The sequence below is a fragment of the Mesocricetus auratus genome, unplaced genomic scaffold, assembly GCF_017639785.1.
Source record: "Mesocricetus auratus isolate SY011 unplaced genomic scaffold, BCM_Maur_2.0 Super-Scaffold_15014, whole genome shotgun sequence".
Taxonomy (NCBI): Eukaryota; Metazoa; Chordata; class Mammalia; order Rodentia; family Cricetidae; genus Mesocricetus; species Mesocricetus auratus.
The window spans coordinates 23,103,190-23,120,411 of record NW_024429186.1 but is presented as its reverse complement, the minus strand read 5'-3'; positions in this window follow the sequence as shown (position 1 = coordinate 23,120,411).

The following is a 17,222-nucleotide window of genomic DNA, read 5'->3' as shown; positions in this document are numbered from 1 at the left end:
TCCTCCATAAATCCTCACATGAAAACTTGGGATAGAATCAATTCTTTAACTTGTATAGAATAGCCCAGGTTGAGTTTCATTTCAGTCTAAGGAGAAGTGTCCCGGCATGCTGTTCAAAGGGACTCAGTAGATCACTCTTTCTGCTCTCCCACTGAGTCTGCTGGGCTCTCCACTCAACTCACAGTGGTGAAAACCACGTGGTCAATGCTATAAAGTCATCACTTTTCAGGGTCATCAGATATATGAAGCAAAGGCCAAGAAGTCTTTTTACTGAAGTCTTCAACCAGGAAGCCAACAGCAACTAGCTATTAATTTAGTTAAAAAGACAATTCAGCTTACTGTCTCATTTCTCAATGAAAGTTCCCAGGAATTAAACATCACTTTAATGAATGAAAATGAATTCAGCCTACTTTGATTTATAGTTTGTTTTTTAAGAGATTCTATAGATTTCCTTAAGCAGGTAATATTTCAATTTTTTAATTAAGAATCAAGAATTAGATAGCAATAATTGTTTCCCACTACCTTCAGCTTCAGTTTAGTTTCCTAGCTCATCTCCTTTTCATTGCCACCAGCCTGTGGCTACCAAGAAACCAATAGTGGAGTAAGCAAAACTTGCTGATTTCAGCCACCTGATTATGTCAAAGACAGCTAAAAAGTCAATAATTGTAGCTTCTACATATGCTAAATAGTCTTTCTTTGGAGCCAACACTGTACCTAGAAAATTCATAAAGCTATAATTATGTATGTATATGTGAATATCTATATAAAAAGATAATCAGAAAATTAGATATCAAGATATGCATGTGTGGTTTTCCTCTATTTACTCTCTTTATTCAACTTGATGTTTATCACTAAATTTTCATTTTTCACTAATTAATATTCTTCAAACCGAAAACTGTTAAGGCACCCAAATATTATATGTATATCTAAAAGAATGGGTCAGAACAAGCAAACCATTATATCTGTTAACTGTCACTATATCCCTTCATTCTCACATCAAAAATGCACATGCACATGCAGGCAAGCACACACACACACACACACACACACACACACACACACACACACACACCACTTGGACAGTGCTTCCATCCAAACAACTGTTCAAGCCCTGGTACTTGTTATAGACATGCACTGTTGTACCATTCTTATTTTAACTGCAGATTGTTTTTTCCTTTTATCTGGTCAGCTCCCAAAGCAAAGTGGCAGGTGATGCCTCAGGAATGCCTCCTTTTAATAAATGTATTGTAAACATAACACAGAGGCATTGGAACTCTTTGCTGACATTCTTTGCTTTTCTTGACAAATTTCATTCCTAATAAGACAGTATAAAAAAATCTCAAACAGAACAGTCTATATGTTTATCATTCAAATAAAACATGCTCATATTAGCTTTGCTTGGCTAGGAACCCCACTGCTGGGTGACATGAGGTAAGAAAGAAGTTGCCTGCAGCTGCATATCCTACTCAATCTGTTCAGACTTGAAGGAGGATGGTTCAGACCAAGTTCCCCCAAAGGGGTGGAGGATGAACTCCTTTGGTGCGTCATAAAATTACACCTTGACTGCTTTATTACATGGGTTATGTGGAAACTGTAGAAAGACAAGAAAGTTTCTGGTGAGCAAGAGGGACTAGAGTGAATGAGCTCAATTCCATGATTCAAGAGAGCACCTAGTTCAGGTTAGTAAAACTGTGTACACTTAAAGAATTAGACAGAATGGCCACTACGTTGAATGTCATTACTTGGGGAATCCCAGAAATTGGAATGAATGATTAGACCCTGGTGCATCATTGCTATACTTCTCTGAAAAAAACAATGCGTGTGTCTTCAGGATTGTCTGGTCAGGCTTTGACTTGAAAAATACAATAAATGTTCCACAGAAAGCAGTGAGTTTGATAATTTAGGGAACAGGTTTCTTTGGGGGAGCAAACTACACTAAAATATATACATCAGACACAACACAGTATTAAAATTCAATGGCAAGAATTTTATTTTTACTTGAAGCAATTGTTTGTAGGGCTAGGGAGAGGGCTCCTTTGGCACATAAGGATAAGGTCTATAACTTAGACTCTTGAGTGCCCTGTTCATTGAGAGATCTTTTCTCAAAAATGAGTTGGATTATTAAGGAGGACACTTGACACTTTATATCAACTTCTGGCCTTTAAACATTCAAAAGTGCACAAACACACACACACACACACACACGCACAGAGAGAGAGAGAGAGAGAGAGAGAGAGAGAGAGAGAGAGAGAGAGAGAGAGAGAGAGAGAGAGAGAGAGAGAGAATATCTTGGATTACCTCAGAGTTATATTCGGAAGAAGTTTCTCTTTGGGACTGGGCCAATGGCACAGCAAATAATTCAGTAATATCTGAATGAAAGATGTATTTTACATTGATTCAGAAACATCTCAGTTAGGATCATATCCTTTTAAAGCCATTACAATTTCATGCAATGAAACACTTTAAAACACTGACCACAGGAACTCAATGGGTAGCCATAATAGTGGAGTATAGCATTATTGCATTTGTAGCTTTTGCGAGTTGCTGGCCCATGGTGACACCTTCTTTTCTCAAAGGATGAATATAACTTAACCACAAGTTTCTAGGTACTTTTGTAACAGCCAATTCCTTAAGTATTTGCCCTACAGCTGTTTATTATTTCATAATCCACAGATAAAACTAGTAGTGATGAGATGACAGAGCACTTGCTATACTCCCAGACTTTATTATTCTATAGTTCATTGATCCTTTTATCTCACTAAAATAATTGGTTTTAAATTTGTAGATGAAAAATATAAAGATCAGAAAAGCCTGCAAATAGCCTGAGGTTACACAAATGGCAGGTGTAAAACCAAGATTTGAATCTATCAGAGGCTAAAGCTTGGAATTTGCACTGTAAGACATTTGCTTTAGGACAATACATGCATAGTACATTTCTTTGTTTAATTTAGTAATTGTCCTACAATTGTAACTATCATTTAACCTCTTTACTCATGCTGAGGTATTTTTCTTAATTGAACTCAATTACACTGAGTGAAAGTCAGTGTCAAATAAATCAGAGATGGTTTGGGGACTGAATGAAAGACAAATTCTGCCAAACTGAACAACCCACTCTAACCCTTCTGTGCAGCATATTTATGACACTCATTCTGTCTCTGAGATTTGAGATTCCTTGTATTTGACAAGCTGACATGCCCCCATAAAGAAGTAGAAGGGCACATAGAAGAATCCTGTGACCACGAGAAGTCTCAGAAATAGAAAGATATGATGTATTTTTGTACATTTTACATGTACTCTATAAAACCATATACATTTGGTATAAGCTATTCAATAGACACTTCTTCCGTGCTCATTTCTCATTGCAAATATTGTTGCTTTATTTTTCCATAAACATTATCCAGAAACAAATGTACAAACAGAATAGGAGTAAAATGAAAAAGACTACAAAGAAGTTTAGCTTATCAAAAATGGAATATGTGTACAAAAAAAATGTAGTAGGTTGTGTTCTTTGTGTGTGACATCTGGTAAACCTCTAATCCAGAAAATCCTTTCTTTGTTGAGGATTTAAATTTGGAACATAGTGTGATTTCAGCTACTTTTCTTAAACTTCTTTATCTGATAAACTAGGTTTTGTGTCCTATGACAGCAGCTTTTCTCAAGAGATTTCTGGTACTTTCTGATTCTGGTTAGACTGGAAATACCACAAAAACAACTTTCCTTATGGTATTTTGGCACTTCGACCATCAGGACCAGATGGTGCACAGAAGTGCAGAGGAAGCCTTGGATATGAATAATGATACACTTTTAAAAATCATTCAGTCTTCTCTAAATTCATTGAATATCAGAAACAGGTTCTTGCCAGTTTGTACTCTGCTTTGAGCACATCCTCTATATCTAGCAGAGAATACCTAGATGGCAGGAAATAGGTCTAAAGCTTTACACCAATGCACCCATAGAATTGAATTCTTATGATACATTATCACTTGCAATGTGTGATTAATAAGAGTGTAGAGAAGGGAATAGACAATGTACTAAATGTGGCAAGTAAGCCCTTTTTTCAGCACTTATGACAATAATTGAGTGATTATTGGTAAGTATATAGATTCCACATGAATATATGAATAAAGGTCAGTTCATACATATTATACAACCAATTCTGAAATGTCAAGAGAAAAATGCAGTCTAGACTTTAACTGTGATGCACTATTTTTATACATAACAAGTTAAAGTTTTGTTGGATGTTGCTCTTAGTTTTGATTTGTTTATGGATTGTGTTAGTCAGTGTTCTATTGCTATGAAGAGACAACATGACCATGGCAACTCTTATTAAGGAAAGCATTTAGTGCGGGGTGGTTTATAGCTTCAGAAGTTTAGTCCAATATCATCTTGATGGAAAGCAAGGAAGCAAACAGGTACAGACAGTACAGAAGAAGGAACTGATAGTTATACATCCAAATTAACCAGTAGCCGGAAAAGAGAGAACCACAGGGCAGGGCTTCAATCCTTGAAGACTCAAAACCACCCCCGGTAAAACACTTCCTCTAACAAGGTCATACCTACTCCAACCATGCCACACATAATCCAATAAAGCCACACCTCCTAATGCTTTCAAATAGTTCCATTGTTCTAAACATTCATATACATGTGACTGTGGGGGACATTTTTAATCAAAACACCCTTTGAATATCTCTCACTATTTTGACTCAGGAAATAGGGTCCCAAAGAGATTGAAAACCTCCTTAGTGACTTTTCCTCACTGCATCATTAAAAAACAATCAGTAGAGAAAAAGGTAAGCTTAACATCATCTCCTGTTTGCATCTTGAATAGAAAGGCTATAAAGAGACAATGTTAGTAATTAATGATTGTGGAACAACATGTAAGACAAGAGTAAACAAAAGCAGGATAGAAAAATAAGTGCTGTTCCTTGCACTTTTAATAAACCAGAAGACATATTGAAATTTTACTCAGACATACTTTTATCATTTGTTTAATATAGAAAATGTATGTTGACACCATGTGACAGAATGCTATTTCAAATAGTGCTTTTTCAGAATCTTCCCACACTAATTATATTGCATGGAATAATTAACTGACCTTGAAGAACTAAAGACTGCTCTATTTCATATAATATATATGAATTCATGTACTACATATGAATAGCATTTATTTCATATGTCAATAGCCATAGTTTTAAATATTTAGGAAACAAACATTAATGATTTTTTGACTCATAAGATATACAAGTTATTTTCATGAATATTAACATAAAAGCATACTTCAGGATTAGTTTAGATATGTACAAATATTTCATATTGTCTGACAGAAGTAGTGTCATGAATTCTCCAACCCCATTTATCAAGAATTTTAAAAAAAATCAAACAATGCCACATGATAATTTTTGATTATTGTAAGCCAAATGTTCTTTGTAATCAGCTTTTATAGTTGATAGTTTGTCATTGATATTGTAGTTTAATATTATTTTAATTATTTCTCACTCTCTTATATGAAGTCGATGTCTTCATTTTTAAATTTTGTATCATGATAGGATAATAAAAATAAAAAATAAGAAATTATTTCTAATATAAGCTGACTAAGTTTCCTCATTATAGTCTTTCCTATGCCAAAAGAGATGTTCAATCACCAGAGAACATCAACTATTAGTAAGGGAACAAAAGGAAAACCCACTATGCAACTTTTCTTTTCTTTTTATCATTGCTTTATAAGAAATGAAGAAAGCAACTATTCTTAACGGCCTAAAATACAAAAGCAAATCTTGTCTGATTACTTCAAAGTCCTTAATCTCATATGATAAGAATCTTACCTCATTTCTAGTCCCATTTTGTTATAAAATGTTTTAATACGAATACCTAGAAATTTGGTAAGTTGATCCAGATTAGCTTTAATAGAGCTAGTTGACTACTTTTAAGTTAAAAGTTTTAAAAGTGGAAAACTCTATGATGAATTGCTAAGCATTAAGCATGCTAAAAAGAACTTTATTTGAAGCATAATGTAATTTAATAAAGAAATTTATTTTTCATTGATACTTTATGATAGGAATCCATGCTAAAAGAAAAAAGTTAATACACCTTTTCAAAGAAAGAGACTTCACTACATGAGTATGACACATATTTGATATCCTTAAAAACAGTCTTAAGCCATTCTTCCTCCAGGTGTACACTGGTAGTATGTAATTCGACAAGAGAGAATTTGGAATTTTAATTAACTTAAATATGGAAGCTATAATAAACTGTTTCAGATGTTTCACATGGAGTTCTCTAACATTTTGTAATGACATTAAACCTAGATAAGCATTACAGTCTTTACATGTGATCACTACAAGCCAACCATTAACTCCTAGCCTGTATGGTAATGAAAATGTCTCTGAAGTCAGTGAGATGAATTGGTATCTGAGGACACCCATCTTTCAAGCCTGCTCACATGAGTTTGATCCCAGGAACCAACCAAAGGGTAGAAAGAGTAAACAAATCCAATAAGTTTTCCTCTTATCTCATCACCACACAGTGGCACACACACAAAAAATAAACAAAAATTTTGCCGGGCGGTGGTGGCACACGCCTTTAATCCCAGCACTCGGTAGGCAGAGGCAGGCGGATCTCTGTGAGTTCGAGGCCGGGCTGGACCGATAGCCTCCGAAACAATACAGAGAAACCCTGTCTCGTAAAAACCAAAAAAAAAAAAAAAAAGAAAACCAAAAAAACCCCCCAAAATTTATATTAAAATATTAAACAAAAATAATGTATCCAGAAATTGTCAAGTGTCATTTGTAGCAGAAAAAATTACCTCCACTTGAAAACCTTGATCTAAATGACTATTTTCTTCAGATAAATATGTATAGAGAATCAATAATTGATCTTTGGAAAGGACATCTGATGGTTTCCTTCTCTCTTAAAATTTACAAACATCATACTTTTGGAATCCTTGACAGAATACAATAACTCTAGTTCATATTAAAATTCAGCATCATTTTGCTGTATTATTTATTAGTTATTTTGATTTATGTTTTCATCTACGGCCATACCACCCTGAACACTCCTGATTTTGTCTGTTATATGTGTTAATTAATATATCATAAACAGTTTTCATGACAACATCCCTCAAAACAATAAAAATAAAAAATAAAATAAATAGATTCATTTTTGAATAATAAAGAGCAATTGCATGCACTCCATAGCTGTGAACAAGTTCATGTATTTCAATGTGTATTATTTGTACATACTTTAAAATTATAAGCAGAATAAAGTCAATATTAGGTAGCCAACTTTGATCATATTCAGGTCAAAGTCAAGATTTTCTATGTCTAGACCTCCCTAACCTACTGCTGTGTCTTTCAAAACATTTTCTTGCAAATCACACTCTAAAACTGTTGCTCATGAAGCCTCTATTTAGAAAAAAATGCTTTATCCTCTTGCTATTATAGCTAAGATTCTTAAAAGAATCATATTTAAATAAATTTAACTTAGTTAGTTTAATATTTTACTTTCTCCAGATTGATTAAATACATTGTTTCACACATATATGGCTTATAGACAAGGCAGTAATTAACTCTTTGTTAAACAATTTTACTTTTCAGGATTCTTTGATTCAGTTTTGTGCAATTGCAACAAATATTTTCAGTGCACATGATCATTTAATTCTTTTTTTTTAACTTGTACCAGAGTATATCCTGTCTGTGTGACTATATCCATATGAGTTCTCTCATAATTTCCAGTTTGGATCAACGTGAGTCAGGCCTTAGAAATTTGTTAAGAGTTTTAATGAGAAGATTCTGACAGATAATTTTAAGGTTGTGTTTCCAACACAAAAACAAAAGGAAAACACCAGCTGAGCTATTGGCCTCATGAGCCATAACCAAAACCATCCAGGAAACACTTAAACTGGTAAAAAGAATAGTATTTCTAATGTTTTCCTGTTGACTTAACCTAAATCTATAATTTAACTACAAAATACACATATTTGACAGATGTGGTCATTTAAGCTACTTTCTGCCTTTTATTTTCTTTGTCTGGGTCACGTGTTTAGATATTTTGTAGGAACAATGGTTGTGTTGAAGCTATTGGGTGACCAAGCCCTATGGGGTGATTTCTCCAGTAGGGCCAGTGGTGTAGCTCGTTTGTGCTTCCAAGAGGTGAGCAAGGGTCTGTAACTATTTCTCCATCTGTTCTTTCACGATGTACACAGCTTCCATGCAGATGAAGTTGCTGCTGCATCTGACAGAACTCCCCCAGCTCCACTATAAACAGCAGGGAAGGCCACCTGCTACTCTTCAACTTACATTACATCAAAGCAGCCTGAATTCCACATCCTCATTGGCTGACAGGCAGTTTTCCATGGCAAATGTCTGCTCCACACCAGCAAAAGAAACAGCAGGTCCCAAACTACTTAAAGGAGTGTAAAATTCAGGCTGTAAGAATGGGGAAGCTTCCCAGGCTTTTCACCTTATTGTTCATTCATATTTTATATGTTCTTCCATTATTGTTGATAATTTATTTTTAGAAGCCACATCTATTCTGTCTTTTACATCATGTAAAAACTATCAGGTTGTTTTAGGTGATACTGTTACATGGTGATAGGGAGGTGAAGATGCTTTAAGATAATCCTGCTATTGCAAAACACCTTTCTTTTATCCTGCTTTTGTTCTTCAGATGATACAGACAAGGAAGATTATTTTTACTTGTACTCCCATTACTACTTGCTTTTCCATTTTATTTTGTAGGTATATTGACCATATTGATGAAAAACCATAAAGAGGCACAAGAACGCTGAAGAAAATGTCAGTCCTGGACTTCATTGTCATTGTAGAAAAATGAGCAATCCTTCAAAGCTGCCACCTGCCCTGTTCCACCATCTAGATCCCCATAAACTTCTCAGAAATGGCACATGACTAAAGCTCTCTCAGCAACACTGCACTGTTTCATTTTGCTCCTTTACAAACTGATCAATTATAGTAATTGTGCAGAGTGTTGGCAACCTCTTTACTGTTGATCTAGAATTGTGCTGAACATACCAGCCATGTTAATACTTACAGGACTGCTTGCTTTCCAATTACAAGTGTGCAAATCCCCATTGATGTTAAGATGGTGTAAGACAAATATAATTTATTATTTATAATCACCCTTGTCATGGCCACTCTGGTTCCAATGTATATAAACAAACTTCCTCCCAATGAACTTCCAGCAGCTGACTGACACTTCCATTCCACGTTAGGCTTCCTAAGATATAAAAGCATAAGTTTTTCTGTGGCTAGAGTTACTTGCCTATGACTTGCAAAATAAGAGAATGAGAATCAAGCTCATTGATAAATGGATGTGTATGATGGATATGTACAGAGTCATGCCTTCCTGTTAAAAATTGTCCATTCATCTCTAATACCTCATTTAAGGTCAAACCTTTGTAATTATCTATCTTAGGGATGGGATTCAAATAGAGATATGTCATCCTGCAGATGTTTCTGCCACCATCAGATCACTCAGATCTCCAGGCAGAAGGCAGCTTTGTCTGTGTCACAGACATCCCTCTGAATTCCTCATCTGCTCCAGAACTGGTAGTGCCTACCTCGGGATAAATATGGGTTTAAAGACAGTTAGACAGAATTGTGAAGGTAGCTGAGAAGACAGAAATGCTGAGTTTTCCTGATTGTTCAGCATAGGAGGAAGTTACACTGTAACTGCTCTGCCACCTAGCTAATATGCAGTTGTGGTGGGAGTATACTTTTGAGTAGTTTGGAAATCAAATGAGCCTGCATTTAAACAAGAGAAAACAGTGGTTACAGCAACAAAAGACACTGAGATCGAATAAGAAAAATTATATCTCCAAGAAAACAAATGCAGGAATGGACAGCTAGCTCATTACTGGACTTGGAAATAAACTATATCTCTGGTACACGCTGCGATAATTTTAAAAGAGGCCTGCAATATATATAGAAAGTCCTTGAGAAAAAAGGAAGCTCACAGAATGTCCTACCCATTCTGGAAATAAGTGTTTGCTTTCATATTTAGAGAGTTTAAAAGGTGGTGTCAGAAAGCAAAGGAGTGACAGATTATAGGAAACAGCCTCACATATAGATGGTGGCAGAAGATCAGAAAGAAAACAAAGGGGATAGTAAAGGAATCTGGATGTTTGGCACATCACATTAGACACAGACAGAAAGGAGTGTGCCAAGTGCACAAATTTCTTCCTCCTGAGCAAATCACAGCCAGGGTGTATTTGTTCTAAGTGTCAGACTCTTTGAATATACTTATTATTTCTTGGACTTCCATTTTGAATATTCCAAGAAATCAGAAAACTAATCAGGAGTAGCTAAAGTATTTCCACCTCTTTTCTTTTTTAATTAAATGAAGTATAAATTATTCAAGCCACTTTCAATACAAATCAGATTTTTTTTAAGCACACACTAAGCTATGGACCTAAAGGTCATGTGTTTCTCCACAAAGGATGTGTCCTGTTCCTGAGCTAGTCTAGGCATTGGCAGCAGGCTCCTGCACCCCATGGAGATGTTCTGGTTTCTGGAATGTCTGTTTACATGGTGTTGTCTTGCACCTGGGATAGCACAGGGATAGCCTTAACTGAAACAATGTCTAAGGAACACACAGAAATTGAAGGACTCCAGGGGTGAGCCCAGTAGCAATGCATGTCAAAAAGACTACAAAGACAGTTGCCACCTGAAATGCCCTTTGTCCTCTTTGAAGAAAGAAATGTTGTGACAACCCATCAGTCACAGAAACATCCTCTGGGAATTAGTAAGTTTAATGTGTCAACTGTTAATTAAGAGAAAACAAGACAGAAATATCCTTTGATATTTCAGTATCATATGACAAGAAATTATTTTACTGATAATGCTCACATCATCCATGCGTGCTGAAGCATTTCCTGTCATAGCAGAAGACTGAAATGCACAAGAGGCCAGGAATTAAGTTATACTGATTAAATTATAGAACCTTTTTAGAGGTAGAAACACCATTAAAATAGGAATGCTGCAGCTACTTACAACAGAGTTATCCCCAGAACTGCTAAAGTAACATTGTGTTTAACAATGTGTATGCTATATGTATGCACATATTTGTATATAATGTGGACTCTATGTATATGAAATGCAGTGAGACAGGGACAACTATTGAAGAATGTACATACATATGTGAAAAATTACATTTAAACAAAATAACTGTGAAAATATATTAAATGAATATATTTATATATGTATATACATGTATATACATATATATATATTAGATATATGAGAATTCCCCCTGAATGAGCCAACACAAGCAACCCTGTACCATTTACAAAGATTGGAGTGACAATTTACACTTTATAACTACTTAGAAATTTGATCATGTTTGGTTGTGCATATATATCAGAGAGCAGATAAAGCAGTTCAAATGTTTCCATAAGAACTGTCTTGTGACTCTCCGAGGCTGATGGTGAGGTACTGCAGGATGTAAGAGTCATAAAGTTTTCTCTTGGACTCAGAAGTCTCTGCTTCAGATGTCTTTGTATTTAGCCTCTAAGTTTCTGTTTCTTTCCTGCAATATGTACAGGAGACAGAACAGCAATTTCTTCTGAATTTAAAACAAACTAAACCACTTACTTATTTTATTTTATTCAGTTATCCAAGTATAGCTAAGAAGACTTAATTGTCTAAGTTTATCATTGTCCTTTCTGAAACCAGTTCAATAGAAAAGAAACAAATGCATACAATTGTTATAAGGAGATTTGTGGAGTGATACAATACATATCATGATTTCTGGCATAGCTCAAGTTGTCTAATAAACATGGTAATTGTCATTTTAAAGGAGATAAGACCTACGTATGAATCAGACATTGAACAATCTGCATGTCTGTCATGATGAGTCCTAATCATTACTGCAGTTAGTCATTATTGGTAACTGTAAACTTACACCAGGTAGAGTATTTTTTTTCTACTCCGCCTCATTAAGAGATGTTTTCTGGGAATACTAATAGCCTCATGATTTTTGTGCCAATATCTATTCCTTTGCTTTTTTTGGTTGTTGCTATTCCAAGTCAGTGCAAAGAAATTACCTATTAATCCCTTATATGATTTGTTTGCACCATGCCAAAAGAGATACTGTAAATTTTCAAACTTTCTGAGTGTTTTAGCTTTCTTTGTTCCAATAACAAACCCTAAATAATAGGGTGTCATGTGAGTAGAGAAGTAACTGCCAGGAAATGGTGCCTCTATATCTGAACGGCTAAAAACCCACAGTCTTCAACTCCATTATAGATACACTAATAAACCAAGGAGGCCATGACTTGTTTTCAATCCATTCAAAACTATGCAAAACTGGAGTAATTGATGCATAGATTGATTTATTTTTTGGTCATAGTGGATGCTGAGCCAATGGTATCCACAAGCTCTGTACATGTCTTCTCAGTCCTATATCACAGAGGCAATCCATAGTTTCTTATTCATGTTCTACTCACCCAGTAATGGGGATGGCCCTATGATGAATACTCCATCTTGTTTCCATCTTTGACTTCCTTGTGAGCTGTTGATGTTGACTCATTCTACTGGCTGCTCACAACATTACTTAGCATTGCCAGTCATTAACTGCATGTATTCACAGTCTATGACCTTGTATAGGTCTGCTAGCAGTCAATTAAATCATCCTGTCCTTGTTCTCTTGTTCACAAGGCCAACTTGTGTTTCACCACAAATCTTGATTTTTGGAGGCTACATGGAGCTAACACAATATATAGCTGTAGTTTTTCTTGGTAACTTCATTGTTAACTCCTTGTCTGTTGGTTATCTGGTGTATTCTCAGTTCTGGAAGAAATGTAGGCTCTTAGAAACCATATTTACTCAGTATGTGAGCAAGAAACAGTGTCCTTAAGCAGGTATTTCTAAGCAGCCTACCAGATCCTGCTGAGCCTTTGTTTTCTTCAGATTATTAGACTGTTTTCTTAAAGTACTACCTTTTCTTTTATCTGATCAACTCATCTGTCTTAAACTCAGCTGCAAGTCCTTTATTTACCTTCTTCATTGTTCCATCTCTTATCATTTTACATGAACATTTCTTACAACTCCAACATCTCTTTCTGACTAGCAATAAGATAAATTGAGAAGCAGTGACAATTAGAGAAAATGGAGATAACAATTTTGGCATCTATATAAAAATAATCAGAGGTTACTAAGAGGTTGCTATACCAATCACTGATCCTTCTATGTTTAATATCTAGCTTAACAATGGGATATACATTATCTATATTTGGATGAACAAGAACATTCTCGGGGGAGGGTAATGATAAGGACCTCTGAGGACATGAAAGGTGCCATTCTCAAAATGAGCATATGGGAATGATGGTAGGCAGCAATTCTAACTTTGTAACATTGGAATTGCTAGATCAAGAATCATGAAATGTTCTGAACTAGTACTGAAAATGTTCTGAAGGAAGTACTCAAAATCCATTGTAGTCAATTATGCCAGCAATTACTAATTGCTGGAACAGTACAGATCTGTTTTCCTTATTGTAAAACATAGCTTTGTTTTTCATGAACCTAGGATTACTTACTTCTCTAACAGGTGAGTTAAAAGTTCAACCTATCCCGAAGCCTAGTCTTGGATAATTACTTTTCCAGATATCCTTCTATTTGTTTTTCCACCCTTTGGGAAAACAATACAGGGTTAGTCACTAGATATTTGTAGAAGCACTGTGCAAATCTTCCTCAAAATGAGGACATTTGCCCTTTGTTATAAATCTCTGAACAAAATTAAAGTGTAAATTGGGCAAGAAATGGCAAACTTTATCCAGACAGCTGTGTGAGTCTACTTGGAAAATTTTGATTTCTTTTGTTACACGATGATAATAAAATTCTATTTCAAGATTATGACTTGTTAAATATTAGTACAGTCCTCCTAGGAGAACCCTTCTGTCATAGGGTCCAATTCCTCACTGTAGTAATTTAATCTATCTTTCTTCTCATATTAAGACTGGATTCACCACCTGGTCACTGCCATTCAGAAAGGCCACCATTTCCACTGATGGCAACAAATTAGATATAATTTCTGCACTTCTTATTTTTATTTCAGCTTGCAAAATAAAGATACAAATTTGTTTCTCAAAGATGTTTTTAGCTAATGCTCTGTTTTCTGACTGAGAGGAATGCATATTTTCTGTGTAGTTTAGAGATGTCATCGTAACTTTCAGTTAGCACTTTCATTCTGACATCTGACTTCATTTTAAATCATGTATCAAGAAAATTCTGAAATATTCACCTCATTTGTGTAGGGTGAGCATAACTAAGTTTAATTATTGGGTAAAATATGGTAAAATCTTTTGTTATAATATTGAATCTCTAGCTACAGTTGAGTTTCTATTGCTTGTCCAGCTTTATTTTATTTGGATTTTAGACAACAGAACCTTCATGACCCGTTCATGATAGTAGCTAACATACATTATATATGACTTCTCGATGTATTCAAGCATAAACACATTCCTCCCCAAACAGGAAATGTAATCCTTGGCCAGTGATGTACTAACTTTCAGCACCGGCTGTCAGATAAGTTAATGGGAGAGTCTCAATACAGCAAGTCTCTAACTTGAAATAATGCATTATAAGAAACAAGCTATTTAAAATTAAAATAAAAAATGATAAAAAAGAAGAAGTCCCTTGTTTTTGGTAAGAATAAAGGGACTATTGCACCAGACCAGAGGGTTTGGAGAAATTTTTATTTCAAATTTCTAATTTTCAAGCATACAGTGATGTCCTTTCATATTTCAGACACTCATTTTTTAATTTAATTCTTGAAAGATATTTGTGAAGTGCATGCATTATGCCTCTTGGGGTTTTTTGCTTCTTGGTTTGTTTTGTTGTTTTTATTTTAATATTTAAGCTAACTCTGTTATTTGAAAGCTTAGAAATGAAATGCACTAAGAACAAAAACTAACCACATTAAATTATATGAACTTTCCTACAATTATAGCTAGATTTTATATGTTCATTACCAAACATATATTTTTGTGCATGTATCCTTTACCAAAACTGAAAAATCCATAACAGGATTAGAACTAGAAAAACAATTAAATTTACATCCTCATTTATAACTTATGTCCATTACTGATATTGATTCCTCTTTCATACCTGATTTCTTATCAACAGTTTTTTTTATTTTCTTTTTACACATTATACTGTAAATCATGTATGTTTGTTCACAAATATACACAAATATTACTGGCTACTTTCAATGTATGAGAGACACCATGAGTGTGTTTTTCATTGATATTCTATGACCTACCTCAACATCATAGATTCTGACTCTATGCATTTTCTTATATTTTTCTAGGAGTAAGATCATTCATTGTTGGTAAACATTCCAAAGTCTGATTCTGAAGATTTGTTCAGTAGATTCACTTCTCTAACTTGCATTCACTGAAAGGAAAGTCTGTGGCAAGGGGATGTTGTCTTCTTACTAAATTCCAAGATAAAAGAGATATAAAAATGACTGTATTCACATACGCAACGTACCATAACAAATATACATCAAACCTGGTGTCTATAACACAAACAAAAAAATTTATCCCACAGTTCTGGTGGTTACAGTGTTAACTATTAAGAAGCCATCAGGGCTGGGAGGTGGTGGTGCACACATTTAATCCTAGCACTCAGTAGCAGAGGTAGGTGGACCTCTGTGAGTTCAGGGCAGCCTTTTCAATACAGTGGATTCTAGGGCAAGCTCCAAAGCTACACAGAAAAGAAACCGTGTCTCATAAAACAAAAACAAACAAACAAGCCAACAGATTCAGTGTTCTCTGAGGCCTTTTCTCCTCCTTCACATAGTTTGTTCTGCCATTTTATACTCACATGGTAGAAAGCATGACTTTTTATGGTTTCTTTCAATGGCCCAAATTTTACCCATGAAGGATTCTTTCTTGGGGTTTAGTTGTCTCCACAATACTCTCCCCTCAGCATCATCATCTTGGGGAAAGAGCAGTGGCAGTGTGAACGTTCTGTTCAGAGACATAAAGTCAATTCCAGGTGTCTTCTTTGGAATGGGAACAACTGCTTAATCCAATGAGTATGGCTTTTAAGAAAAGTATACAGCAAATCACATGTCAAGACAACCAGAAATGGAGAATAAAGAAATAATGTACTCATTAGCTCAAAGGGTCTATTTGATCAAATTTATCTCATAAATTGTAACATCCCCTATTTCCTCCTTCATCACCCCATGCACACAAACAATACATATGAGAACACTGGACTAGATTACACTGTGACTCACATCTCAGGTTCCTAAGTCAGGAGACTAATTTTTCCAATGCACCTGGAACTGATGGATTTTCTTAATTGAGACATTTCTGTTTAAATCTAGGAATGTCTAATCACCACAGCATGGGGATACTTACAGAGTGGTGAATACATTTTGGGATCTGTGTTATAGTTTTAGAAAGTTGTTCACAGGTCAAACTTTGGCCCTCTCATCAGCAAAAATTAGGTGAATGAATCTGAAGATCTAAATTAATATATAAGCCATACCTGGCATGGTCTCTTAATTTTCTTAAAAAAACCAACACAGCTATTTACCAATGTAGTGTTATTTTTAATACCTATATCTTTGTTTACTAGAAAAGTCTGATTCTTAATCCTTTTAGTGCTATCAACTTTTTCATCTTTCTCATCTCATTACTGACAGGAACTTTTAAAATTCTTTCACATAATTGATAGTAGGTTATATTACCATAGAAATATTTAAACTTAACTTTCATGGCCATTGGAAGATAAAGTTGCACCCTGTTGTGTCTTCCTGATTAAACATTATACATGCCTTCTTGAAGTAAGAAGTTGGGAGAAGTCTTTGCAAATGTAACCAGCATTCACCCTGTCAAGGCCAAGTCCAGGCAGCAAAGCAAAGAATACAGAGATATTCTTCTCAAAGGACTGCAGCTCACATTACAGTTAGCTTTATGCGCTTGTAAATGAAATCATTTGAGGGTCTCATGGCAGAGGTCATATATGATTTGCAACATTTGGCACAACTTTTCCTCTGTTCTGGAAATACCTTACAAATGAGTTATGATCTCAAGAGTGATCCTTGCTTTCCAGGGCAGGAAGTAAGTCTACCTGGAATTTATAGAGGTGAGGAAGCCCAAAGGAGCAGCAACCCATATCAATTTTCCACAGGGTGCTACACATATATGCCACTAATCTTAATTAGAATTATGGATTTTTTCCTTTCCCTTTCTT